Source organism: Phyllostomus hastatus, unplaced genomic scaffold (assembly GCF_019186645.2).
Source record: "Phyllostomus hastatus isolate PE091 unplaced genomic scaffold, TTU_PhHast_1.1 phas_contig_283, whole genome shotgun sequence".
NCBI lineage: Eukaryota > Metazoa > Chordata > Mammalia > Chiroptera > Phyllostomidae > Phyllostomus > Phyllostomus hastatus.
The window spans coordinates 5,596,687-5,621,984 of record NW_025333833.1 but is presented as its reverse complement, the minus strand read 5'-3'; the positions used below and the strand labels follow the sequence as shown (position 1 = coordinate 5,621,984).

Genomic DNA, 25,298 nt, shown 5'->3' with positions numbered 1-25,298 from the left:
GTTCATCCACACTCTAGGCTCCCACTTCCCATTTCCCATCCCTTACTCTTCCTCATTCCTACCCACCTTGAATGGGGAGCTGACTGTACTTCTGTGCCACTGGGTACACCTCTGATCTCATACATAGTATTGCCACCTGTCAAAAGGTAGGTTCTGCGACGTTAGAATGAAGATTCCTACTATTTCTGCCTTTTCACAGAACTTTGTAGCATCTGTGCAGTAATCTATTTTATACTCTACCCATCAACTTTCCTACCTTATTGGATTTCTCCTACTATACTGTTACATTTTTTGAAGGCAGGGACACATGACACATTCACCTTTGGATTTTCTCCTCCCATCCCAGCCTTTCCAGCTCTCTAGGCTCCTCCACAATAACACAATATTTATGAATAAGAAGTCAGATATATGATCCGAGCAGCCTGTCTCAGACTGTCTCCTTTGCTGAAATAAATGGGTTGCTATCCAAGGTCTTTTCTAGCCTTCATATAAGAAACCATGCTTTAGGTTGACAATTACACATTCCAGGGCAATTTTAAGGAATGTAGTAGCTTTAAAAAACATCACTCAGCGCAACCTAAAAAGCATAGGCTATTCTCATAAATATATACATACATGCATAATCTAAGGAAAAACAATATAGTACAGGCCTATCAGGAAATACATCAAAAGAAATCCGTAAGACATTACTCTGATTTGCATGTGATCTAAAAAACAGTATTAATATTTTTAGGGTTCATGCTAAGAGCAAAAATGTTATTTGATGACATCCTCATTTGATCAAGAAACCAAAGACTATAATGACATATACATAAGATTAATTTTTTAAAATTTTGAATACTTACTATGTGCCACATGCTGTTCTAAGTCCTTTATATGAAATGACTCATTTAATTTTCATACTGTATCAAATGGTGGAGGACCAGGCAGAGTCTAAATTTCTAAGCATTCCATATTAGAATTAACTAGTAAAATATACTATAAAGAGCTACATTGTTTAAATTGTGTTAAAGCTACAAAACAGTGATTTTTAAGTACAAATGACCATAAAACATTTAACCTGTTTGTCTTCAGTAATTCATTCTTAATGTGTTCTCTCAGTTCAAGGTATTTCTCAAACACTATTTCACTGTATTAATACAAAATTCATTGTATTAAAACAAATTATACAATATTAGGTGTTTAGAAGATTAAATAGATATAACTTAAATTTCAACATATTTAATCTTATTTATATTAATTCTCAATACCCTGAAAAATTTTACTATTACATAAACAATAACATAGCAAACAGCATAATCAGAAAAAAGGGGCTTCCTTCACTTGCTAAAATTCTTACAGAATTAATTTGGGAATAAGACCCAGAATATCTTTTTTCTTGCTGAATAACCACATTGTCTTTCTTCTAAATAGACTCAGCCTCAAGGGATAAATTATTCCCTGTATCTTATATGCGTGGCCTAACTGGGGAGTGTAAAGCATATCAATGACTTCTTGTAGATTAGTTTTTATTGTAAACAATTCAGTATTTTTCTCAAAGCTACTCTTCTCCCTTTTCTGCCAAATGTTTGTTTAATTATATCATTAAAATGAATTTTGGGAAGCTCCTTCATTTTAAACTTACTTTTAACTGAAATATTAATGAAATAAATTTAACTTAAAAATTCTATTTTTTTAAAGGGAACCTTGAAGAGACTTTACCAACTGAGGTACTACTATTAATAGTTCAAGGAATTATATTATCTAGGTTGCTAGGTTGTAATGGAAGTTACTGGCTTCCCCTAAGCAACTTAGGTTGGCATGTTTGCCTAGCAACAGCCGCTGAAACCTTCTGTTGTGGAAGGTTCCCTAGGAGTGAAAAGAAGAGAGGAGGAGAAGAAGCAGGAACAGATTAATCTGTTTTTTCTAGCAGAGGACTGAGGCCGAGCTGTTCGAGGTGGAAGATGGCCTGTAGGTTGGCGCAGGCCGGCCTAATCCCTCTGTGGAAGCTGGGAAATTTGCTCTCTGTAGGACTGGGGTTACTAAGTAGTAGGTTGAAGACAGGGTTACAGATTTCGTTCACTTCAAAGGCAGTCATTTCCAATCAATAGAAAGACATCAATAGGTCTGAAAAGGAGCTGAAATCTGAGTAGCAGGAGGATGCTAGCAACTTAAAAAGAACTCTCCCCTGCCCAGAGTTTAGGAAGGTGTGTGACATATTATTTACAGATAATAGAAAAGACTCTATCTATCCTAGTGACTGGATTTTATCACGAGAAAGGTAGAAGCGTCTCTAAATAGAGTACAGCACTTTCCGTGGTATTGGTGATGCAAGCAGTGAAGAAAGGACAGGAAAGCAAAATCTCTGCGCCCTTGGCAAAAAAGGGAGGGCGATGCAGAGAACTACTGACTGGGTGCATGTTTGTGGGCCATCTCTCTGCTCTGTTCTAATAAGACGATTTATTTTGAAATTAGGGATGCATGGTACGAAAAGCATTCTATCTCTCTCCCATTTCAAACGTCAGGACCTGGCTAAACCGAATTGCTTTGCAGGGGTCTCCCATTCCCCCAGAGCAAAATGACTCCTTCTCCCTAAGGGAGAAGAAACTTTCAGTCCTCACGAGGTTAGCTTTTAGGTCCCGGAGCTCTTCCAGGAGCCGAATCTTTCCCTGACCCCCCGCCCGTCCCCCCGCCCCTTTCTTGCCCAGAGAGCTCTTACAGTTCTCGGGGGGCCTGGGGACACATTGTGCAGTGGTGAACGTGCGGGCCTTTGGCCCGGTTCGCCCTGGTGAGAGGCCGAACTCCTTGGGAACTCTTGAGAGGAGTGACTAAGGCAAAGCTGGTGTGATGAAGAACCTGCCTAACGTGAAGCAAGAACAAATTCTTCTGGGGTGGGGGAGGCGAGCTGATGCAAAGGAACAGTTGGAACGGGGGGACGGGAGCTGAGAAAGCCAAGGGGTTGAGGCGGTGCGGGGTGGGATGGCACTGTCAGGCATTTTCCAATTCACCTTCACTGCCCGGCCACCTGCCCGTCGGGCGCAGGGGCGCGGGGGGTGGGGTTGGGCCGCGCGGGCGCAGGAACCTGTTCGCCGGCTCTGGGCGTGTTGCGCTCCCGGGCCGGGAGGAGCGCGTCGCCAGCCTCCCCGCGGGGCGCCGGCGGCGGGTGACTCAGAGCCACCCACCCGCGCTGGCCCCGCCCCCCGCTGGCCCCGCCCCCGGAAGGAGGGACCTGGCCCCGGGCTCCGCCCTGGGCTCCGCCCCAGTCTGCGGAGCGGGCGGGAGCCCGAGGAAGAGGAAGGGGACGAGAACGAGAGCGACCGGGCGGAGGAGGAGGAGGAGGAGGAAGAGGAGGCCGACCAACAAGATGGCCCCTGCTGCCGGAGCAGCCTCAGCAGCAGCAGGTGGGGGGCCGGAGGCGGCGCTGGTGGTGGCGGCGGCCGGGGCCCGGCGGCCTGGGACGGAGTCCGAGTCGACGGTGGCGGCGGCAGCGGCGGCGGCGGCGGTGGCTGCCGCGGCGGTGGCGACGGCCGCGGGGACTCGGAGCTGAGAGGAGCTGCTGCTCGGACCAGCGCGGTGAGCCAGCGGGCGGCGGCGGCGGCGGCGGCGGCGTGGGGAGCGGGGCGGCGCGGCCGGGCCTCGGTCGGGAACAATAGGCAGCGGCGGCGAGGACGGGGCCGTCCCAGCCGGTGCTGCGCTCCCAGTCAGCGCCCGCCCGCCCGGCCTCGGGCCCGCGAGCGGCCGGGGGGGCTTGTCAGTGGCCAGCGGCCTTTAGGCCTCAGGCCTCGGCTTGCCGCCGGGCGGGCCCGCGGGGCGAGTAGGCCTGTGGAGGTGGGGACCCCGCCCTGGACCGCGGGAGGGGGGGGCGGGCTTGGGCCGGAGGGAGGGGGCGGCCGGCCGGCCGGGAGGGGACCGCGTCCGGGCGGCGCTCCTGGACCCCCCGGCCCGCGGGGCGGCGGGGGGTGGGGTGACGGCGTCCGTAAACAGGCGCCGCCTCCGCCTCGCTCCCTCTCGGGGCCGCTCGGGTCCCCAGCCCCTTCGGGCGCTCCCCGCCCGGGCCGAGTGGGTTTTACGACGTCTGCTTCCCCGGAGAGGGAGCGGGACAGCCTCCTTTCCCCCCGGGGGCGCGGTGGGGAGCGCCGTGGGGGCAGGTGTCTTTTTAAAAAAGCGTGTAAGTGCAACAAGAACAACGACCCAAAAAAAAAAAAAAATGTGCGAGGTCCAAGGTGGTTAGCGAGGAGGGACGCCCCTCCTCCTGAAACAGCTCTGGGCTTCGCCGCTCTCCGGACCGCGGGGCGGGGCGGGGCGGGGGCGCTGGGGGGGCGCCGGCCGCTCCTGACATCCCCGAGCGGTCCGCGAAACTGGAAACAAAGCCGCTCGCTGGCAGCGCGGAGGCAGACTGTAGTGTTTGAATAGAACTTTTCTTCCCACGAAGCGCCGTGCATCACGCATGGGCCGCCCGAGGGACAACGGTAACTGGCGTGCAGTGGGCCCGGCGAGGCAGCCCCGCGGGAGACGGCGCGAGGGCTCGTCCGCAGGCGAAGCCCGCCGTGTGTCCTGTCTCATGTTCTAATTTTGGCTTTCAGCAATTCGTCCTAAAATTACTCCGGACCAGGCCGTTCCTCTGAGTTGGACGTTTGCTTTCTAAAGCAGTTTCCACGCGATTTCGAAACGTTGTTACAATTTTCAAAAATTGGCAACAACTGTTCTGTTCTGACTGTTTTTGGCTTCTCAAGAGACAGCTGTTCATGATATTTGCCCTTATGGTAGTGGGGTATGAAACTTCAACAAGGAATTGGTATTTCTCCTTTAACTTAGTTTTTGAAAGGCACCTACCAAGCCCATTTCCAAGGGAGGGAGAAAGATGATTCGAGTTTCTCCTATTCCAGTTTCGACCTAGGTGTGCAGAAATTCGTCTTAAAGTTGTGTGGATGCCTTGCTTGCCAATCTTCGACACTCAGTGGGGTGACCCGTCTGGTTTGTGTTCTGAACAGGAAGGTTGACCTGTGCAGAGAACACGCCAGTTAATGGTGCTCGCCCACGTTTATAGTAATTCAAAGCGTTTTCAGGTTATGTGGTATACGAAATTTAATGAGCTGCACTAGTTCTTAGTCCTTCCACAAGCGTTGACAGTAACTAGACTAGCAGTTGGGTAAACGTGGAGGGGGAACTGTCTCGTGGAGGACTGAGCTGGAGTGGACGCGTGTGAACGACTTTCATGCTATGCACAGCTTAAGTAATGTGCATGTTTTGACTTTTCAAGTGATGGGGAAAGAGCAACTTTCCCATGGCTCCAGGGAGTGTGAATTTTCTGGGAATCAGTTTCAGAAGGGAAACTTTAAAGTACTCAAATCTATGATTCTTTTTTTATGCTGAATTTTATTAGGTCAGTACAGAATGCAAGTGAAGTTTATATTGCAGTGATTCTTAAATTTTTTCTGTGACCCTAAAGCTATTACAATTTTAGTAACTTTAAAGTTTGTACATTGTAAGTGGTTAGTGTGCTTTGTTATGAAAAAAAATTCATGTTGTATCAAAGACTAATTTGTCTCATACCTAATATCATTTTTCTGAAAACAAAGCTTTTTAAGGGTTAAGGTTTTGAATTTGAAATTGGATATTGATCCAGCAATTTATGGGTTAAATCTGGGTCCCTGTTTCTGTTTAACACTGAGAAATCTCTTAGAGAATTCTGTTTTTATCTATCAGAACTTCTTAAAGATGTGATCTCTCAACTGTCATATCTTCATTATCAATGTTTATTCTGATTATTTCAGTTCAGAATTTCTCAACTAATATTTAAGAATTTTCTTCTAAGAAGTTTCAGGACCATAGCTTAAAAATCAGATTTGCATATTTTTTTTTTGGTAATATTGAAAGTTAATGTATGTTTGATTTATTTGAAAATATTTGAAAAAGTTTTTTCTACATAAAAAATTGAAGTTTTTTGAAGTAAATTTGTTGAATGAATAAAAACATTCTTATTTAATCCTCCTAGTTAGGCTGTAATATTCTCATTTTATATATGACGAATCTGAGAGTATAGGAGTAGCTAAGTAGCAAAAGGGTCACATAATTAATAGGTAAAAGTTTACTCAAACGTAGGTGTCGTGACACAAATTAGATGCTTTACTACTGCTACCCTGTGTCTCAGGGTTAAACTTTGAAGCATCTTGTTTTGACCATGAACTATGTCTTGTAATACTGTACTTGCCTGTCAGCCCTAATATCCTTTTTATTATCATTATTTGTATCCTGCCAAATACTTACTTATAAGTTTGAGAAAGTATATATTCATGTGAATGACAAAAAAAACATTTTTGCTTTTGCAGGTCTAAATCCTTTAAGTATAGAAACTCATACCATTTACATAGGACAGACTTGTGGAATTGTTGTCATTGTTTCATGACTTGAATTTGTTATATAAGCAGTTACTAAGTTGTGCCTTTGAAATACATAATGAAAATTCAAAAATGACTTTAGTGACTTTCAGTGGTGTTTAAAGTGGAGTGGGCCAACATCTGAAATTCTTCACTTACATTTTTTAAAAGGCATAGACCATTTAGAATTCTGCAGCATTCTAAATTTTTAATCTCTAGATCTTAGGGCTCAAAATGGAGTTTGATGGGGTCTAATCAGTCTGCACTTGCCATATATCTTGAAAGTGGTTGGCATCCAACCGAGTGAAGAATAAACTGATAAATGATCCTTGTTTGGTGGACACCTCGGAGCAAGATGTTCCCTGGCAGGGCATGCTGACCTGGTTAGCGCTGGCCCTGCCAGTGCTCAGGGTGCATGCGTCTTTGGGGTTGCTTTCCAGTGGATTTACATTCTCAGACTGGCCTGCATCAGAACAGTCACAGTTGATCTCGAAATGAGCCTGTTCCGGAGTGTCCCCTTTAAGACTCCCCTTTTGTTTAATCCTGGAGTCTAGACGGGATTTGCACTCGCCTTAGAGGTTATGACACAAGATTAATTTTGCCAGGCATTTATACAGGGGAATTTTCCTCCAAAGTTTCTTAAGGCAGATTCTATACATTTCTAAGTGTGAGGCGTACTAATTAAAGTAATGTTGCCCTGCATCCCTAAAACAGTTAGCTCTATTATTTTTATTTATGTCCGTGTTGGTCATTCTTGTGCTTGTTTACTTTTTATGTAACATCACAGACTTCTTATCAGCTCACAATGTTTTCCTGATTGGTTGAGGTTGGGGAAAAGAAGTCTAGTAAAAAATTTGAATTCCCCTTATATGCACAGTTAAGCTGACTAAAATTGCATTCTGTCATAGAGGAATAAATGTTTTAAGGTTCACTGATATTTTTCTTGGAGACTATTTACAAATGTATGTCAGCAATATTCTGTTGATGTTTGTTGAGCGTTTTAGCACTGATGTCAGTATACTCCTGAGCAAACATGGTAATAATTTAACTTGTAATGCATTTTAGCTAAAATCTCTAAGATCTAAACAGAATTTGAATGTGGTAACAATATTTTGAAGAAGAGAAGAGTTCTAAAAGGGTCAATTTTATCTATCTTAGCACTCATTTTTTCTTGAGGTTTAATTCATATAACATAAAATTAACCAGTAAACAGTACAGTAGCAGTACATTCACAATGTTTTGCAACTAACACCTCTAATTCCATAATATTTTTATCACCCCGAAAGGAAACTACCTTTGTTAAGCAGTTACTTTCCATCCTCTCTCTCCCTAGTTTCTGGCTACTGCCATTCTACTGTCTGTCTCTTTGGATTTAATGGAAAATTGTTTTGAGCCAAGGTGGAAGAAGAGTGCTATGTATAGTTGAAATTGCAGAAAAAGCTTTGGGATATGATTGTTAGCAATCAAAACCCACCTCATTCTGTGCATGCTTTTCCAAGTACAGTAGGCTGCTGCCAGGGACTTTTTATGGAAGAAAAGATGGAAATCACAACAATTTGCAGTTTTAGTTTGAATCACTCCGAAGGAGTTGTATGCACTCTCAGACCATTTGTATTTCCTCCTTGGGTTGTGAGCATTGACTAAGTTTCAGCGTTACATACAAATGTAAGTGATTTATTCAGTCTGTTATCTACAAGTTGTTTGCCTTTTGGTTTTTCTCAATGTATGGAAACAACTTGGAACATTAACAGACTTATTTGGGCTTATTTGAGGTTACTGTATTTTTAGGACTATAAGATGCACCAGACCATAAGACGCACTTAGGTTTTTAAAGGAGGAAAATAGGGAAAAACTTTTTGAAGCAAAAAATGTGGTAAAATATTTAATAAATAACATAATATTTCACCAGTGTAAATGTAAACTACATTTACTAGCCAGGTAAGCTACATTTGGACTATAAGACGTACCCCCTCCTCCCAAATTGGGGGGGGGGTGCGTCTTATAGTCTGAAAATGCGATATTGGGAAATGATTGTTAGATTGAAACTCTTTGATTCTATCCTCATGAATCTAACTCTGTGACCATTTAATTTTTGAGAATATTTAGAGTTTTGATTTGTCTGGGACTCTGCATTTAATCTCTTGTTTAATAAATCTTAGAACCTTGATCTTGGTTTTATATGTGACTTGCTCCAAAAACATAAGACACTGTTATAGAACCAATTGGTATTTAGCTTTTTTGGATTGTTTTAGATGGTTGATTGAGGAACAAAACAATTAGGTTTGTTTTTCTTTCTGGGATAATGTAATAAAGTTGGACTTTCTGTAAATTTAAATTTTCTACTAAGTTTCTACTTGAAGTTTCAGTTTTGGGCTTCAAAATATTCTTTTATCCTTATCTTAAATTCAGAATGGTACTTCCCCTAGTTAAATTGAAATCTTAAAATGTATGACAAGAAGTGAAATACAGATTTCATGCTATTAGTAAAGGAGGTCTAAGTGGAAAAGAAGAATTTAAATTTTGATACTAATCTCTCCCTTTTTAGGGAAAGTGTAATTAATAACTTTAGGTCTTAGGACAACTTAAGAAGTTATGAGAAAGAATTATGTGAGAATATTTAGGGTTCAATGCAGTAAGATTTCTGCTTTTTTAACAGTGAGTATTTTTTTATTCAGGACAATATCAATTTTTTATAAATATATTTCTTTGTTTTTGTATATCATTAATTTCTTATAGTGGCCTTTATTGGAAAGCTAGTACACTAAATTTAATCATAAAATAACATCTTTAAGTGGGTGGTATTCAGAGAGCTGTGCTTGAAAATGTGGTTTAGTGGAAGGTTTGTGAATGAAACAGAATTGTTATATTTCCAGCTTTATTACAGAACAGTGTCTTATCTATCCAGCTTCCAGTTTGGAATAAGAAGTAGATAAAAAAGACCTTGAATTCTCACACAATTAATGAACTGAGTCATCTGGCTAAGGCACTAGCTTAGAAGATCTCTTGCTTTGTACTAATTCTAAGAAGTCTGATTGTTTTCTAATCCCACAGCAGATTAAAAGGTGCCGGTCAGAGGTGGGAGTGGAGGCAGTAAGGGGAAGGAGGACAGCAAGGAGGGTGGCAGGAAGGAAACCACATCCGGGAGGGCAATGCAGTGGAGGGACAGGACCTCATGAGACTGTGAGTGTATTGTTCATTAACCATTCTGTTGTGCTGTGTGCCTTATTCAAAAGGTTTAGAGAAGAATAAGAAAAAAAAGATGACTTCAGATTTTAAGAGTTCCTGATGAAAAAGTTGTTGTAGGGAAGATTCAATTATGGTTGATATTTTAGGAATCATAAAAATATATACAGGGCATATTAGCCCATAGACTTTGGAGTCAGATCTAGCTAGGTTCTCATCTTCCACCACTTAAACGTTATGGTTCTTCACCTGTAAAAATAGAAATGGTAATAACTTCCCTCAAAGATTGTTTTGAAATTCAAATGAGATAACATATACCTTTATAGTACCTCACATTTAGTACCCACTGAATAAATGTTATTTTCCTCAAGTTTTGTTTAACAAAAATCATTTTAGAAAGCTATTCATCTAGAATATTTGAAACACACAGTTCTGCTATAAAATGTTAACATTCAAGCTGCATATAAACTTTGTATAGTTTAGTATTATCTATGTTTGTATTTTTGGGGTGGTGGTCAGAAATGAAATGCTGTTCTCATTTTCTTCCCACCAGTCTTTCTTTACTGTGGATCTGTACTGTTTAATACCAGCCACTACTAGTTCATGTGGCTACTTAAATATAAACATTTGTATAGGGTTTATTTTTTTAGTAGTTTTAGGTTTATAGAAAAAATTGCATCGAAAGTACAGTTTCCATATACAGCTTCCCATAGTTACCTCTGTTAACATGTTGCATTAGTGTGGTACATTTATTGTAATTGATGAGCCAGTACTGGTACATTATTACTAACTAAAGTCCATGTTTACATTAGGGTCCACTCTTTGTGTTGTACAGTTCTATGGGCAAGATGTCTCCTGTCATTTAATAATGAGGCCCTGGTTGGGTAGCTCAGTTGGTTAGAGCATTGTCCCCATACCCTCAGGTTGCAGGTTTGATCCCTGGTCAGGGCACATACAAGAAGCATGTATGAGAAACAGATATAGAACATTTCCATCATCTCAGTTCTGTTGAAGAGTGCAACATGTAGACTATTTCCCCAATGTCCAGTTCAACATTTATGTTCATTCTCAGAGAGAATTTATCTGTTTACAAGGCCTCAATTTATCCTCAAGCCTACATTTTCAGTGCTTTGTCCACCCTGGTCAGGTAACTCAGTCACGATTCTCCAAGGTTGTGGGTTCGATCCCTGGTCAGGGCACATAGATAAATCAACCAATGAACGCTTAAGTAAGTGGAACAACAGACTGATAACTTCTCTTCTGTCAAGTCAATAAATAAAAATTTTTTTAAAAATAAATGCTTTATTCCCCCAAAGACCCAGCCTTTCCAAATGTTGTTCATGGTAGCATGGTTTCTTCTGTTTCCTATCAGGACATCCATCCTCTTTCAGTCCGCTCTTCGTAGTTCCGCACTTGGAGTCCCCTTTCCTTTCTTACCCTCCTCTAAACCTTTCCAATACTCGTCAAAGGTCTGTAGATCTCAGAGCGAGTAAATGGCATCGCTGAGATGAGAGTTTAGGTCTCCCTATTTCCAGTTCTCTCCTGGGGTCCCCAGCGTTGGGTTTGCTTTTACAATTGTTTTTGAAATTAGAATCACTTTTGTGTAAAGTGATTCTAACTTCAGAACTTAAACCATCCCTTTATTTATGCAATGACGGGATTATGGGGTACTATTTGATTGTATACTGTGTAATTCAGAACTTATAAATCAAAACTATAGAGACTATTGCTATAGATTAATAAATAGCGATGTATTATCTTATTCTTTAAACAATTAGAATCTTAAATGAAGAAGTTTATCCTATCTAGTGGATATTTTTTCTTTAGTTAATGGTGGACTTTTTTTCTCTAAGTGTGACCCATTTTAGATAACAAATTGATTTCCAGTACTAATATGAATTGGTTGGCAAGGATGAATAGAATTTAACTAAACATTATTGTTTTCCAGAATTATTTGTTGGCACTGATTGACATTTGGATACTATTCAAATACATGTTAATCTGTACAGTCCAAATGGGTCACCACGTGAACTTGGATTTTCCTACGTTCATCGTGTTAAAGGTTCCAGAGCTTGAAAAGTGGAGAGCCTCAGGGTCCGTCCCTTTTGTGCTTTCAGGGGAGCATTACCTCTGTTTGTGCTCAGTAGTCATGCTCTGTGCAGCCTTGATCTGACCTTCTCCGCGGGCTGGTTGTGCTCGTTCGAAAGTCCGTTTCTGTGCAGACATTCTGTTAAAGAGTAGTAGTCTTCCATGGTTAAGTACTGCACTTAAAAAAATACACACCCTTGATTTAAACTTCATTTTGAAATGCTTTCCCTATAATTACTGCTTTGAAAACACATATTTTTGTGTCGATTTTCACATTAATTACTCCATTGACAAGCAGTTTTTGAACTATTTTGATTAATACTGTCACTCTTTGCTCAAATCCAGCCTTTCTCTAAATTTATTTAAAAACTTAAAGAAAATAAATGTAAGGCAGTACATTTACTTAGAAAAATTGAATCGTGGGCTCTTTGCATTGACTTGTTCGGTCCAAGTCAGTTGCCGTTTTGTTCTGTGGCGCTGAACTGGGCGAGAACGTGCTCACAAGGGCATAAGAGACCCTCCAGTTTTTTCCTTCCTATCAATATCTTTTCAAATGTTGGCTTTTTGAAATAAGAAAATTCTTAGAGTAGAAAATGTGATGTTTAGTAATTTAGACTATCACAAAGCCTAAACAGGCAATGTTCTTACGAAAGCATCATTGAATATCGAAGTAGTAGCGCCTGTTCCTCTAAATGACTGGCATTATTCAATTCACTGGACTCAGGTGTTAAGATAAAACTTTAATAATCTTTGGGGCATAATGCCACAATCACCATTATTTGATGATTTTAGGGGGCAGAGGGGAAAGAAGGGGACAGCAAATTCTAGCACCAGAATCTTCGTATTTGAGAGCAATTTCAGGTTCAGTTGTTGATTTAAAAATTTTTTTTGTTTGTAATGACTATTTTTAGAGCAAGTTTAGGTTCATAGCAAAATTGAAAAGAAGATACTAAGATTTTCTATAAACTCTTTGCCTTCACACACCTGTAGCTCTTCCTTCATTATCAACATCTACCACCAGATTGGTACATTTTTGGGACAGTTGATGAACCTACAATGACACTTGAAGTCCATAGTTTACATTAGGGTTCACTCGTGGTGTTGTACATTCTGGGGGTTTGGACAAATGTATAACACGTATCCATCATGATAGCATGTATCATACAGAGTATTTTCATTGCCCTAAAAATCCTTTGTGCTTTGCCTGTTCATGCCTTCTTAGGCCAACTCCTAGCAACCACTGATCTTTTTATTGTCCCCATAGTTTGCCTTTTCCAGAGTGTCCTATCGTTGGGATTGTTAAACAGAAATTTTAATGGCAAAAGCTTTTCTAAAAGAAAGGGCTTATTAAGACTATGCTAACTTTTCTGGCCGGTGTGACTCAGGTGGCTGGAGCTTCATTCCATAACCGAGGGGTTGCTGGTTTGATTCCTGTTCGGGGCACATACCCAGGTTGTGGGTTCTGTCCCCTGCCCGGGCATGTACAGGAGGCCACCCATCAATGACTCTCTCACACTGTGTTTATCTTTCTGTCTCTCTCTCTTCCCAAAAGCAATGAAAAAAAAAAAAACAACTTATGCTAGCCAGAGAAAGACCTGGTCCTGGGGCATGCAGTCTAATCCACCGGGGGCAGGGCTGGATGGAGAAGACAGCATGGTCTCCATCCTAGGATTGACTGGGTTCTTTTGTGTCAACAGTTTGGGGGGGAAAGATGTAAGTTGTTTTGAAAGAATTTATGTTGGCTGTAAACACAGGGGGTGGGAGAAGCTGACGTGGGGCCAGTTCGGGACAGGCCAGAGGCTGTAAGGGGTGTTTGCTCTTTAGGGTTGGTCGTGAGCAGTTGCCGGGACAGTTCATGCGTAAGCAAGAGGCAGCAGCACCTGGTGATGGGCTATTCCATCTCTCTAGGTAATTGTGGGAAGAGCCACCTTAGGGTTGTTTCTGGTTTGTTTTCAGCTTTTATGAGTAAAGCTGTTACTAATATTATATATTTATATGTCTTTTGGTGGACATATGTAGTCATTTCTCTTGTATAAATACCTATGAGTAGAATTCTGGGGTCATTTTGTTTGGCCTAAGTAGATATAGCCAGTTTATATGCACTGATTTACACGGGCAACAGCACTGTGTGAGAATTTCATGTGTTCATGTTCTCTTTAACATTTGGTACTGTCGGTTTGAACAATTTTAGCCATTCTGGTGGGTGTATCTTATTGTCATTTCAATTTCCCTCCTGATTAATGGTATCCTATAACTATTCAGTAAGCATATAATGGGTATGTATATTCTAATATGTATGTATATCATATGCTTATTGGCCGTTATCATGGGCTCATCCCTTTTGTGAAATGTCTGCTCAAGTCAGGGGTCCTTTTTATATTGAGTTAGTTTGTCATCGAAGACAGTGTAGCAGCAGCTGTGAGGAGGGTGGAGGGAGGCAAGAACAAAGTGGGAAGCTGACGTCAGTTCAAGGTCACTGTGAGCCAGGCACGAGTGGCTGCATGCTCTCTGAGGGCAGGGCCACTGTTTGGTTCAGGGTTGTATCTTCAGATCTTTGGACACTGTCGGGTGCATAGCAGGTGCTCAGTAAGTGCTTTTGGTTTTGCTTTTTAATGAATGAATACAGACCTCACTCTGAAGAGTAGAGATGGACAGGCAGCCACAGATGCCAGAGGTGATAAGGCTTTTTAATGGGGGCAAAAGAGAATGGGATCTAGGGTGATCACCAGGTTGCCAGGTGGGTAAGTACATGGAGTGTCAGGTTGGATAGTGGCGGTACCAAAGAAATACAGGTGACAGAAGGAATTGCCATTTTGGAAGTAGGGATAAGTTAAGTTGCCATGTAACTTTGAACATCTTTCCTGACATCTGTGCTTCAGTTTCCACAACTCTAAAATTAAGCCATAATGAAGCCTAACAGGGTCATTGTGAGGACTGAGATAAAGCTTGTAAAACACTCAGTACAGTGCCTGGTACGTAGCCCAAACTCAACAAGGTCAGAGATAGAAACAAACAAAAATCCCCGTCATTCTGGGATTTACATCTTAGTAGTAGTGGGTGCACACTCTGGCAGAATACGTAAAAGAACAGCTTGTTGGATGGGGAGAAGTGTTCTGGAGAAAAGTGAATCAGGAAGGAGGTGAGAAGCACGGTTCACGTGAGGTGGCAGAGGAATTGCGGTTGACGGGTCATTTCAGTGAGGCAATAAGTGTGGCCCTCCCTGAGGAAGTTCACACGCCGGAGGGAAGTGGGGGAAAGGTTTGTGTTTAGGGGGAAAGTGGGACAGACTGTTCATAATTTTTTAAGATAAGAAAGCAGGGCTCCCTATTTTTACCAATGAACAGAGTGTAATATGATATTAGTAAATCTATCTATTTAGTGTGCAAGTAGGGCAGTTAGACTAGGTATCTCAACCTTTTAGCTCCTCCTCCCAGCAATCAATCAATCTCTCTCTCTCTCTCTCTCTCTCCCCCAAACCTAAGCATGGATTTAATCCCTAAGAGATTGTCATTAATACTTTGGAAGAAGTGTTTCCTGTTTAACTCTGTTGTATTAGCGATGAATCAGTAGGTTCTCTGACAGTAGCTACTACTTGAAAATCAGCAAAATACCTTCTCTGTAATTTATATACCTGTTCCAAACCACATTATGTACAGTCAAATCTCGGTTCTCAAATGTCTCCCCTCTGGAACAACTCGGTTCTTGACTAAGATGTTCATGAAGAAACTGTCTCAGGCCTCTAACAGAACTTCTGGTCTCAAGTCTCTACCTGACAACCCTTTCGTGCTGAAACCTGTGTGATGAGTCACACGTCTCTCGGGCGACAAGCAAAAATGATTTGGTTTTTGAACAAATTGCTTTTCAAACAGCCTTCCAGAACAAATGAAGTTCCAGAACCAAGGTTCAGCTGTATGAATAAGATATATCGTAGCCGTAGGCTTCAGTGTTTGAAGTCCTTGTAGCAATTTGTTCATTCTTTTAAATTCAAAACGAAGTTTTGCCTGGGATAATAGTCCAGAAATAATTCTAAAATGGAAAGTAAATACATACCTCTTTATTTTTGTAGCTTTATTTTTCAAGTATGTGTAATTGAAAGTCACCATGACTTTTTTTCTGGAAATAGTTAAAATTCTATTAGATATAGTCTATAAAATAAACAAAGTAATGTAAATGTTCTTAGGCCTTGGCCAGTAGATTATGGGGGCAATATTTTAATAACATTAATACTATTGCTATTTTATTATTATTAAATGTGTTAGATTATATCCTCAAAATGCAAAAATTCCCTAGGTCAGAGTATGCACTCCAGTATCACCTAACCATTGTAAAAAATGCCCATGGACCTTGCCTATTCTGAAAACATCAATGGGAATGTTTTGTAGTAGTTTAAAAGTGGAAGTAGGAAAAAAATCTAACAACTATAATGTTGAGTGAAAGGAGCCCAAATACAAAAGGATGTGCACTGATGGTCTCATTACACAGAGCTTTAAACTGGTCGAAACTCATCTACAGTATTAAGTTGGAGTAGTAGTGACCTTAGGGGAAGAATAAAGGAGTGGTGATTGGGGGAGCGGGGGGGCTCCTGGGGTGCTGGTAACTTGTACTCCGGGCGCACAGGCGTGCTCACTTTGTGATAGTGCATCGAGCTGCACGTCTCTGTCTGTGTAGCTTGGTGCATGCATGCCACACTTGAATATATTATGTATAAAATTAGGAGCCATTTTCTGCCTTAGTCCTCTGAATATTTCTCAGTGTGTTCTAACAAAATATTCTTGTGTCTCTCTTCAAGAGAAATAGATGTCATTACCTGGTTTTTGTTTGTTTGTTTTTTAAACAAACCAGTAGGGTTACATAGTCCCAGGGTTCCTGTGCTGGTCTAGTGTGTGGTCTGTCACAGATAGTGGTCCGTATATATTTGAAAAGGGTTCTCCTGTTGTTGGGCATAGTATTCTGTGGATGCCTTTCAGGTCCAGTTGCTTTGTAGTGTTGTTTGAGTCTTACGTGTATCTCCTTGTTGAGCGGCACATACTATGGTGGATGCCAAGGCTTTAAAGTTTTCCATTGGCCTAATTGACTTTCCATTGGAGAAAACAAGTATCTAGCTTGATAGGTTTGCTGTTTTTTTCTTTATTAAAACCATAGAGCAAATGGCAACAGAGGAGGGGAAAACCCAAGATACTCCCTGGTTGTAAGGAATTTGCAATTCAGTTATAGCCTAGCTTTGCTTGGTTGGGGATACTGTTAACAGGGACACCAGTTAAGAAATTGTCACGGTAATCTAGGTAAGAGATGTTGGTAGCCTAAACTTAGGTATTGGGAACGGATGGGAGAGTTTCAAAAAACAGTAAAGAAATAAAATGAATAGGATGTGGTGATTTGTTCATTGAGGAGGCAGATTTGAGGAAAAGGAAGTAGGCAGGGATGATCCCCCTACCTTTGTCGACAGCTTGATCACTCAGTCACTGACGTGAGAACAAAAGGCCTGGTTAGATCGAGATGGTTTGAGACGGTAGTTGGACGTGGATGACTAATAGCCAACTGGTTATATGGCCCTGGCCCTCAGACCTCTGACCTTGAGCTGTAGGTTTGGAAGTCAGCAGCATCTAGTTGACAGGTGAGAGCTGATACATCCATGATATCACTCGAGGAAAGTCTGTACAGAGAAGTGAGGAAGGAACTCTTAGGGAGCCGTGTGTGCTCCCAGCATAGGCAGAGAAGTGGGGGGTGGGGGGGGGCTGCCAGAAAGTCACACAAGCATGGCCTGTCAGTCAGCTGGGACAGCACTCCCTATAGAAGCCAAAACAGTGGTAGCCTTTGCCAGAGTAACTGGTCAGCATTATTCCATGCTGTCGAAAAAGAAGTGAGGTAAGGACCGAGACGTGACCATTCAGTTCATTCAGTTTCGTAAGGAGGTGTTGATGCGCCAGTTTAGAGCCCTTTCTGAATAGGGGTTGGAAAGAGTGGTGGCTTGGAAAGTGGAGGGCGAGGGAGTAGAGAGTAGAGTCTGGGAGAAGGCAGGGACAGGGACTGAATGGCTTTTTTTTTTCCCAATTAAATAAGACAGGTTAGAGATATAAACGTACTTTTTAGCTCCTCTGAACAAGGATTTAAGCATGCTGGTGGGGAAAGAGAGAGTGAAGAGGGGCAAGTTAAAGCAACGGTATTGGTGCAACCCCTTAAAATGTCTCAGTGTCATTGGATTCCTCAGTCTGTGGGTTAGTAGTTTACAATCTGAAATAGAAATTTATGAGGCACAAGTTAGATTTTCTTTTCGTTGTGAGCATTTTCCCTACGTTCAACATCATTCTGCTCGTCAATCAGGTTTGTCATTGTGTCTCAAAATAACTTCTGGGGACACTAGGAGGAAGCTTCCTCCATGAAACAGAGCCATTGTTATAGCAGGAGGATGGTTTCAAAATGTGACCTGAAGAACTAAAGTCTTAGTACAATATCTGGCCTAATCTTCAAAATTTATTCATGACTCTTTTGTGTTAGTACTGAGTTATCTTTATAATTTAGCAAAGAACTTTATTAATTAAGGAGATGTCAGTTTTTACAAAGAGAACATCTGGTTTCAGAAATTTGTTTAGGGGGGTGGGTGGGGTGGGGGCAAAAGGTGGTGAGAACATGGAGACAACCGTATTTGAACAGCAATTAAAAGAAAGAAAAAAATGTATTTCATTTGAAAGCAGTTAACAAGATGACAGATCAACTAAAATGCATCGTGTATTCCAAAACAGTCCTGATTTTGCCCCGACTAGTGTGACTCAGCTGGTTGGTGTCATCCCACAAAGTGAAAAGTCGCAGGGTGGATTCTCCCGCAGGGCACATGCCTGGGTTGAGGTTTCTGTCCCAGGTCCCTTGGGGTGTGTGCGAGAGGCAGCCGATGGGTGTTCCACTCCCGCATTGATTACTTCTCTCCCTTTAAAAATGAAATAGTCCTGATTTTGGTTATTAGTTCTCATTAAGTCCTTGATGTTTGGACTACCACTAACTGGTGATGACACATTTATGTACTTGATGGAATAGTGTATGTACCACTCAGCAGAGTATTAATGCAGAAACTGAAATAAGAAAATAACTCTTTGCTGTTTTGCTATAATGGACACATTTTTCCTGCGTAGTATCTCAGTCTTTTAAAGATGATGCTTTTGAGTCTGGCTTTTTTATCCTATCACCTCTTGATTACCGGGATTGTCCCCTTCAGTGTAGCACATTTATACACAATGTATAACTTTGTTACATAGAACAGAAACCTGGAGCCTCAGACTGTGTACACAAAGTTAGAAACGGCCATTCACACCTTAGAGTACTGTTTCAACTTCTCATCAGGCAGCCTCTGGGGGAAATGGTTTTATCTTTTTAACTGTTTCGTTTTCATTTGGAATTAAATTGAAAGTAGAAATGTTTCTTTTTGTCCCCGCCCCCCCCCCAAAGTAAGACACCTAAATTAACCCTTTGCAGCTTTGTTAACCCTTCTCTACAAGTTCCATTTTTCAGGCCTTTCTCCCTCTAAATCATAAGCCCTTCTCTTCCCCAAATATGTCTCCATTAGCCCAACATTAGCATATGGAATCATTTATGTCTAGGATGTTGGGTACAGTGTAGGGTTACAATTTAATACATATATTTTGGGAAGAGCTATTTTTACAGTCAAAATTGGGTCTTTCTTCACAGGATATTGCTGGAAAAACCTCAATCCTTCTAAAAAATCTCGGACTACTATTTTATCTGTAAATGAATTGATATTCTGCTGAGTGATAACACTGAGTAGGGTTGTAGTAATTAAGCCTTCATTTCTTCTTCTTCTTTTTTATTTCTTGCTTTTAGCTTCATTTTTCAAGAGAGCTGAAACTTTTTCTCTGATGTTGCCCTGTGTGTTGGTTGCTATGGAAATGTTCTGGAAAAATGGCAGGTTAAGGCCAAGAATAATGAGTTAAACTCATTTCATAGGGCAGGGCAGGTGGGAATAGATCAAGATTGTCTTCTTGCAGACAGTAGGTTTTATTTGATATAATATCTTTCTCAAAGCAACTTATACTTCAGAGAAGAGCTGAGTTTGTAGTCTCAGCTCCACAATTTTTAGCTTCGGGCAGGTTACTTAGTGCCTCAGAAACTCAAGAGTTACCTAGAAATGGGCGTAGTGATGCCTCGGAGGGGTGACTGGCCCGGAGTAGCTGCTTGACGCATTCTGATTTCCATGTTTCTCCCTCCTAGTCAGAGGCAGAGAAAAGGAACCTGTCATAGAGGAGATGGTTAGTACATTTTTCAACAATGCCTTAGGTGCCTGTTTGTGATATATGGGAATGTAACCTCCAAATATTGCTGTACTCCTGTAACAAATGTGAAGTGTCTTTATATTTTTAAGTTATTGCATTTAAAAACTTGAAAACTTACTTTTTATGAAAAGCCTTTAATGACTATTGTAGCAGCTTCATTGAAGTATAATTTGCATGCAGTGAAATTTACTTGTTTTTAAGTGGACAATTTGATGATTTTTAGTCAATTTACAGAACTGTGCAGCCATCACCACAATCCAATTTCAGAACATTTCCTTTGCCCCCAGAAGTTCCCTCACCTTAACGACTATTAGTTTCCATGTATAAGGGCACACATTATAGGATTTAAAAGTATCAGTTTGGGGTTAGCCCTGCATGAGTTTGAACTGTAGTCCTGTCGCTTACTTGCCTTGCATCTTTGGATGCTTCTCTGTACTTTGGTTTCTGTGTCTTGAAAATGGAGATAACTATATTACAGCTATATACAATGCTCTGAGCATTTAACTGATTAGATACTATATATGGAACACTGAAAATGTATCTAATGCTGACATCTTGTTGGTGCTTAATAAATATTGATTACTGGTGGAAGTTTATATCGTGGTTCAGATTGATGGTAGATTTAGACTTTGTTTTCAGAAAACCGGACTCTCTTGTGCTGCGGGTGGTCATAGGTTTGTCTGTAGTAGCTCTTTAGCAGTCGCTTTAACCACACAGGTAACCCTTTGCAGCCCACGACATACAGTGATTTTTGTTACTTTGCAGAGCCACGGGCCTGAGCTGAGTGGCTGCACGGCAGCTCTGAGAGTGGGGGTCGGACCCTGCAGACCGGTGCTTAGTGGTGGGATGGGTCCTCGCTCTCACTGTCTGTTGTTCACTGGAGGGGTTTTCTTACTCTGAGATCTTACTTCTTTGTAAATAAGTTCCGAGAAAAGTCGAGTGGTGATATTGATGATTTATTTTATTAATATAAACACTTAGAGATGTAGAAGTGATGGTTTGTAACCAGAATTTAGAAGTCGGGATAAGGTAGTGAAACGCCGAATGTCAGAATGTGTACAGCAGCTCCGGTCAGGGACGCGAACACGGCACGGAACCAAACGCAGCCGTCTTTTAAGTGTTTTCCGTGAGCACGCTTTCCGGTATAAAAGTATGTCTGTTATTGGGGAAGCGATATGATATCTATTAATTTGGACCTACTTCAAGGTGGACTGATTTCCATTTAATTCTATTGTGTGTTCTGTATTATCTGTTATCCCTCATCTGCAGTAAAATCACTCGTTGCCGCTTACATAGGCGAGTAGACCTTATTTAAACTGATGGGAAAGTGACCATTGCTCTCATCACTGAGCATCGAGTCACTGTTGTAGGTTTTTTAGACACAAGGAGGACCCATCCTTCATGCTCTGCTTCTGATTAGGAAGGTTCCAGTAGAGTTACTCCTAATGAGCTAGACTGAGACTGAGCCCTCAGATGTAGAGTCATCTGCAGGCTTTGTGCACATGTGCTTTAATTAATAGAATCATTTAGGGGTTTTTTTCCCCTGATAAAACATTACTCTGAGGAGGTGTAAAGAAGCTGGATGTTGGTATTTTAGTAGTTTTATTGCATATGTGTACTCTTTTTAAAAAGATGATTTTATTTTTATTTTCAGACAGAGGGGAAGGGAAGGAGAAAGAGAGAGAAACGTCAGTGTGCGGTTGCCTCTCGTGCGCTCCTACCTGGGGACCTGGCCGGCAACCCAGGCACGTGCCCTGACTGGGAGTTGAAGCGGCGGCCCTTTGGTTCCCAGGCCGGCACGCAGTCCACTGAGCCACACCAGCCGGGGCTTGTGTGTTTACTCTTAGCTGAAAGAATGTTTATGACACTCACTAAGCCACATGTCCTGTGTGGTTTAGATATGTTTTGTGGTTGGAGATGATGTAAACACTCCCCTTGAGAAGCTTGGAGTATGTTTGGAAAGATGACTTTGGAGAAAAATGTTTAAAGAATGAAGAAGAAATTCTTCTTAGATCCAATAACTATAATTAATGACTCTTTGAGTCTCTAAAACATCTTTGATTTATGTTTTGTAGTTCCTGAAATTGAATCATTACTATTCTTAATCATCAAATTTCCCAGGCAGAGTCATGCTTTATTATAAAAGACTATTTTCCCTGGCTGGTGTAGCTCAGTGGATTGAGCACGGGCTGGGAACCAAAGTGTCCCAGGTTCGATTCCCAGCCAGGGTACATTCCTGGTTTGCAGGCCATAACCCCCAGCAACCACACATTGATGTTTCTCTCTCTCTCTTTCTCTCTGTCTCTCTCTCTCTGTGTCTCTCTCTCTCTCTCCCCCTCTCCCTCCCACCCTTCCCTCCCTAAAAATAAATAAATAAAATCTTTAAAAAAAATAAAAGACTATTTTCTCCTTGATCTCTCAAACTTATCGGTATGGTCAAATGAATGCTTTTATTTTTAGTGAAGAATTGGGTGCTAATTCTGTATGTTTTACTCTATCAAATTTGTTGTAATTGTTTCTAAGAGAAGTTTTATTAGAAAATGTAAGAGTTTAGCAACAATATGCCTCATTTTGCTAGGCTAATAGAGATAGAAATAATTATATAAAAATTAACAAATTATGTTAGTTCTGTGAAACATAAATTATAGGGAAATATATAAAGATTTTTAATGAATTTTGAAAAGGATTAATAAGCTTTGATGACGTGGCTTATCCAAATGTGTTAAAAGGTCAGTTTAATAAGGAAAAATATTTTGAGTAGTTTCATAGTAATTTATCTTAGGAATAGCCTAAATTGTGTTCTAAATGTACTCTTAGCTTCTCTTATTTTCATTCTTTAACCTTTGTTTACATTTATATAAATAATTCACAGTTGTATACATTGCCCAGCTGTGTAATGGCTATTCAGTTGGTTAGATACAAAAAAAAAAAAAACTTGGTTAGATACCTTTCTAGACCTTTTCCTTTCATCCATTTACACCCACTAACCACTAAACCAAGACTAACATGTAGGATTTTCCCCCAACACAAATAATATCATATGTACTGGTTTACAGGTTTTGTTTTTACTTAACAATATACTTTGGATCTCTTTCCATTTCTATATGCATAGATCTCCTTTAAATTTTCTATATGTTTCCATAGTATAGGTATAACCTCTGTTTAACTGTTCTCCTATTTTGGACACAGTGCTTCCAATTTTTTTTTTACAAAGATTTCTAGCCTTTCTTTCAAAAGAACCCTATTATATATCCTGGCCAGGGTGGCTCAGTTGGTTGGAGCATTGTGCCACACACCAAAAGGCTGTGGGTTTGATCCCCGGTTGGCACGTGTATAGGAGGCAACCAATCAATATTTCTCTCTCACAGTGATGTGTGTCTCTCTGTAACCCCACCCCCCACCCCACATCCTCCCTCTCTAAAAGCACTGAAAAAGTGTCTTCAGCTGAGGATGAAACAAACAATAATAAAAGAACCCTATTAGGAATACCTTGGTAGATTATCTTTCTGTAATATGAATGATCACTGTGTCTTTGTTCTCTGTTAGAACTTTTACCTGTCGTGTTTTCTTAAAGTGGGCGTGCTGCTGGTGTACCAAAACTTAAGTCGTTCAGGGCCCAGCAGAGAGAGAGAGAAGTCACACGGGGTTTGCTAGGTTGCTCTTCCCACTGGGCCTTGAAGGAGGTCTCTGTGGGCTGGGATGGGCGAGGATGGTATACAGCTGGGGGAAGTCGAAAACAGTGAGGTGGTCACTCCTGCCTCCGCAGTGCCTGCACGCTACTCTCCGCACCGTGACCACATGCCACGATGAGTTGAAGGACCCTCTGTGTTTGATCCTGGCTCATTCCTTCCTCGTCCCATGATTCTCTGTCTTGCTCTCTGCATTGTGTTTTGTTTTGGTTTTGGTTTCCCTGTTGTTTGGGTTTTCTAGCTTCCCAGTTGTGCTATGTTCTATCTAGTCTCCGTACCTTTGAGTAGGCTTTTAGTCTACCTGGAGTCTACACACACAGCACGCATTATTCTCCCCATAATTTTTATTCAGTTCCGCTTTCAAATCTTACCATGTATATCCCTTCCTCGGGGAAGCAGTGCCCCACACAGCCCACTGCAACTGCTTCAATCATCTCTGTTGCATCTGCTTAGACCTCCCCGAGCTTCACCTTCACATCATTTACCGGGAGCTACAGTCTTGTATGGAGTTGTGTCATGATGACTTGCGTGGCTCACGAAGGAAACCGTGTAAGCTGCGTGCAGACTTGGAGTGACTTTCGTGTTTGCTGTTTTTCATCGCCAGTGCAGGCTACGTAATAAAGACCAATAACACTTTTTTTTGGCCAATGAAATATTTAGTATTCTGAATATTTAATTTTTACTGGGGATGCAAAAAGGGTTCTAGGGAACATTTCTATGGAAAATTGGTTTAATGAACAGATAGAATAGCTGTGAATGACAGCATTTAACATTCTTTCTAGGGAATAACATATCTGTATGTCTACTTACAAAGATAAAGAAACTGCGAGTACTGGTGCCAGTTTCTCTGTGCAGACGGGGCAGGACTGAGGCTGCAGGGGTGGGTGGGACATCACTGCACTCACTGAACTTTCTTTGACCCTCGTGAATATTGCTTAAACATTTTTATGAGTTTGTTGAGATCGTGGGGTAAATGCAGAAGAAATATACGTTCATATAACTTACTGTTTCTGTTTTTTTCTATATTCTTATGTTTTCAACTGTTATTTTATTTCAGTATATCTGGGTCAGTGATTCTTATTTCTGTCCCCTGCAAGCAAAATCTTTTGAGAATCTGATAAAAGTCATAGGTCATATTCCCAGAAGAATGAGCATGTGTATATAATTTACATATCATTTCCAAGGTTAATGGATGCCTGATCTAAGCCAAATATTACTAACCATAGTTTTTTTTATTATTGATTTTTAGAGGGAGAAAAACATTGATTTGTTGTTCCACTTATTTATGTATTCATTGGTTGATTCTCGCATGTGCCTTGACCCGGGATTGAACCCGTAACCTTGGTGTATCAGGATGATGCTCTAACCAACTGATCTACCTGGCCAGGGTACTAATTGTAGCTTTACTGTGTGAAGATGTTTTTTAAAGTCAGAGGTTCAGCCATGAGTTTATATGCAGGCTGATCCAAAGGGTGCAGGGGACACTAAAACCAGGGATTCGTCAACTTGGTTTGTGATCCCCACTCTGCCACTGTTGAGCTGCATGGTTTGCAGTGAAATCGTGTTACCTGTCTTTGGTCTCTACCATGTCCAGCTGGTGTAGCGGAAACCAGGTAGGCTGTAGCGTCAACTATTAACCTGAGGTGGTTGTGACTTGACTTTGCCACTTACTATCCATGTGATCTTGGACATGTTTTCCGAAT

At 41.3% G+C, this 25,298-nt stretch overlaps 1 protein-coding gene across 2 annotated transcripts in view; it reads left to right on the top strand.

The window, feature by feature from the left end:
* Window positions 1–3,262: 3,262 nt before the first annotated feature.
* Window positions 3,263–25,298, top strand: part of RC3H1 (ring finger and CCCH-type domains 1) — a 62,806-nt gene continuing 40,770 nt past the window's right edge. For both annotated transcript variants that reach the window (XM_045838351.1, XM_045838350.1), the window contains exon 1: window positions 3,263–3,552. The gene's annotated coding sequence lies outside the window, so the exon portion shown is untranslated. The remainder of the gene's footprint in view (window positions 3,553–25,298) is intronic.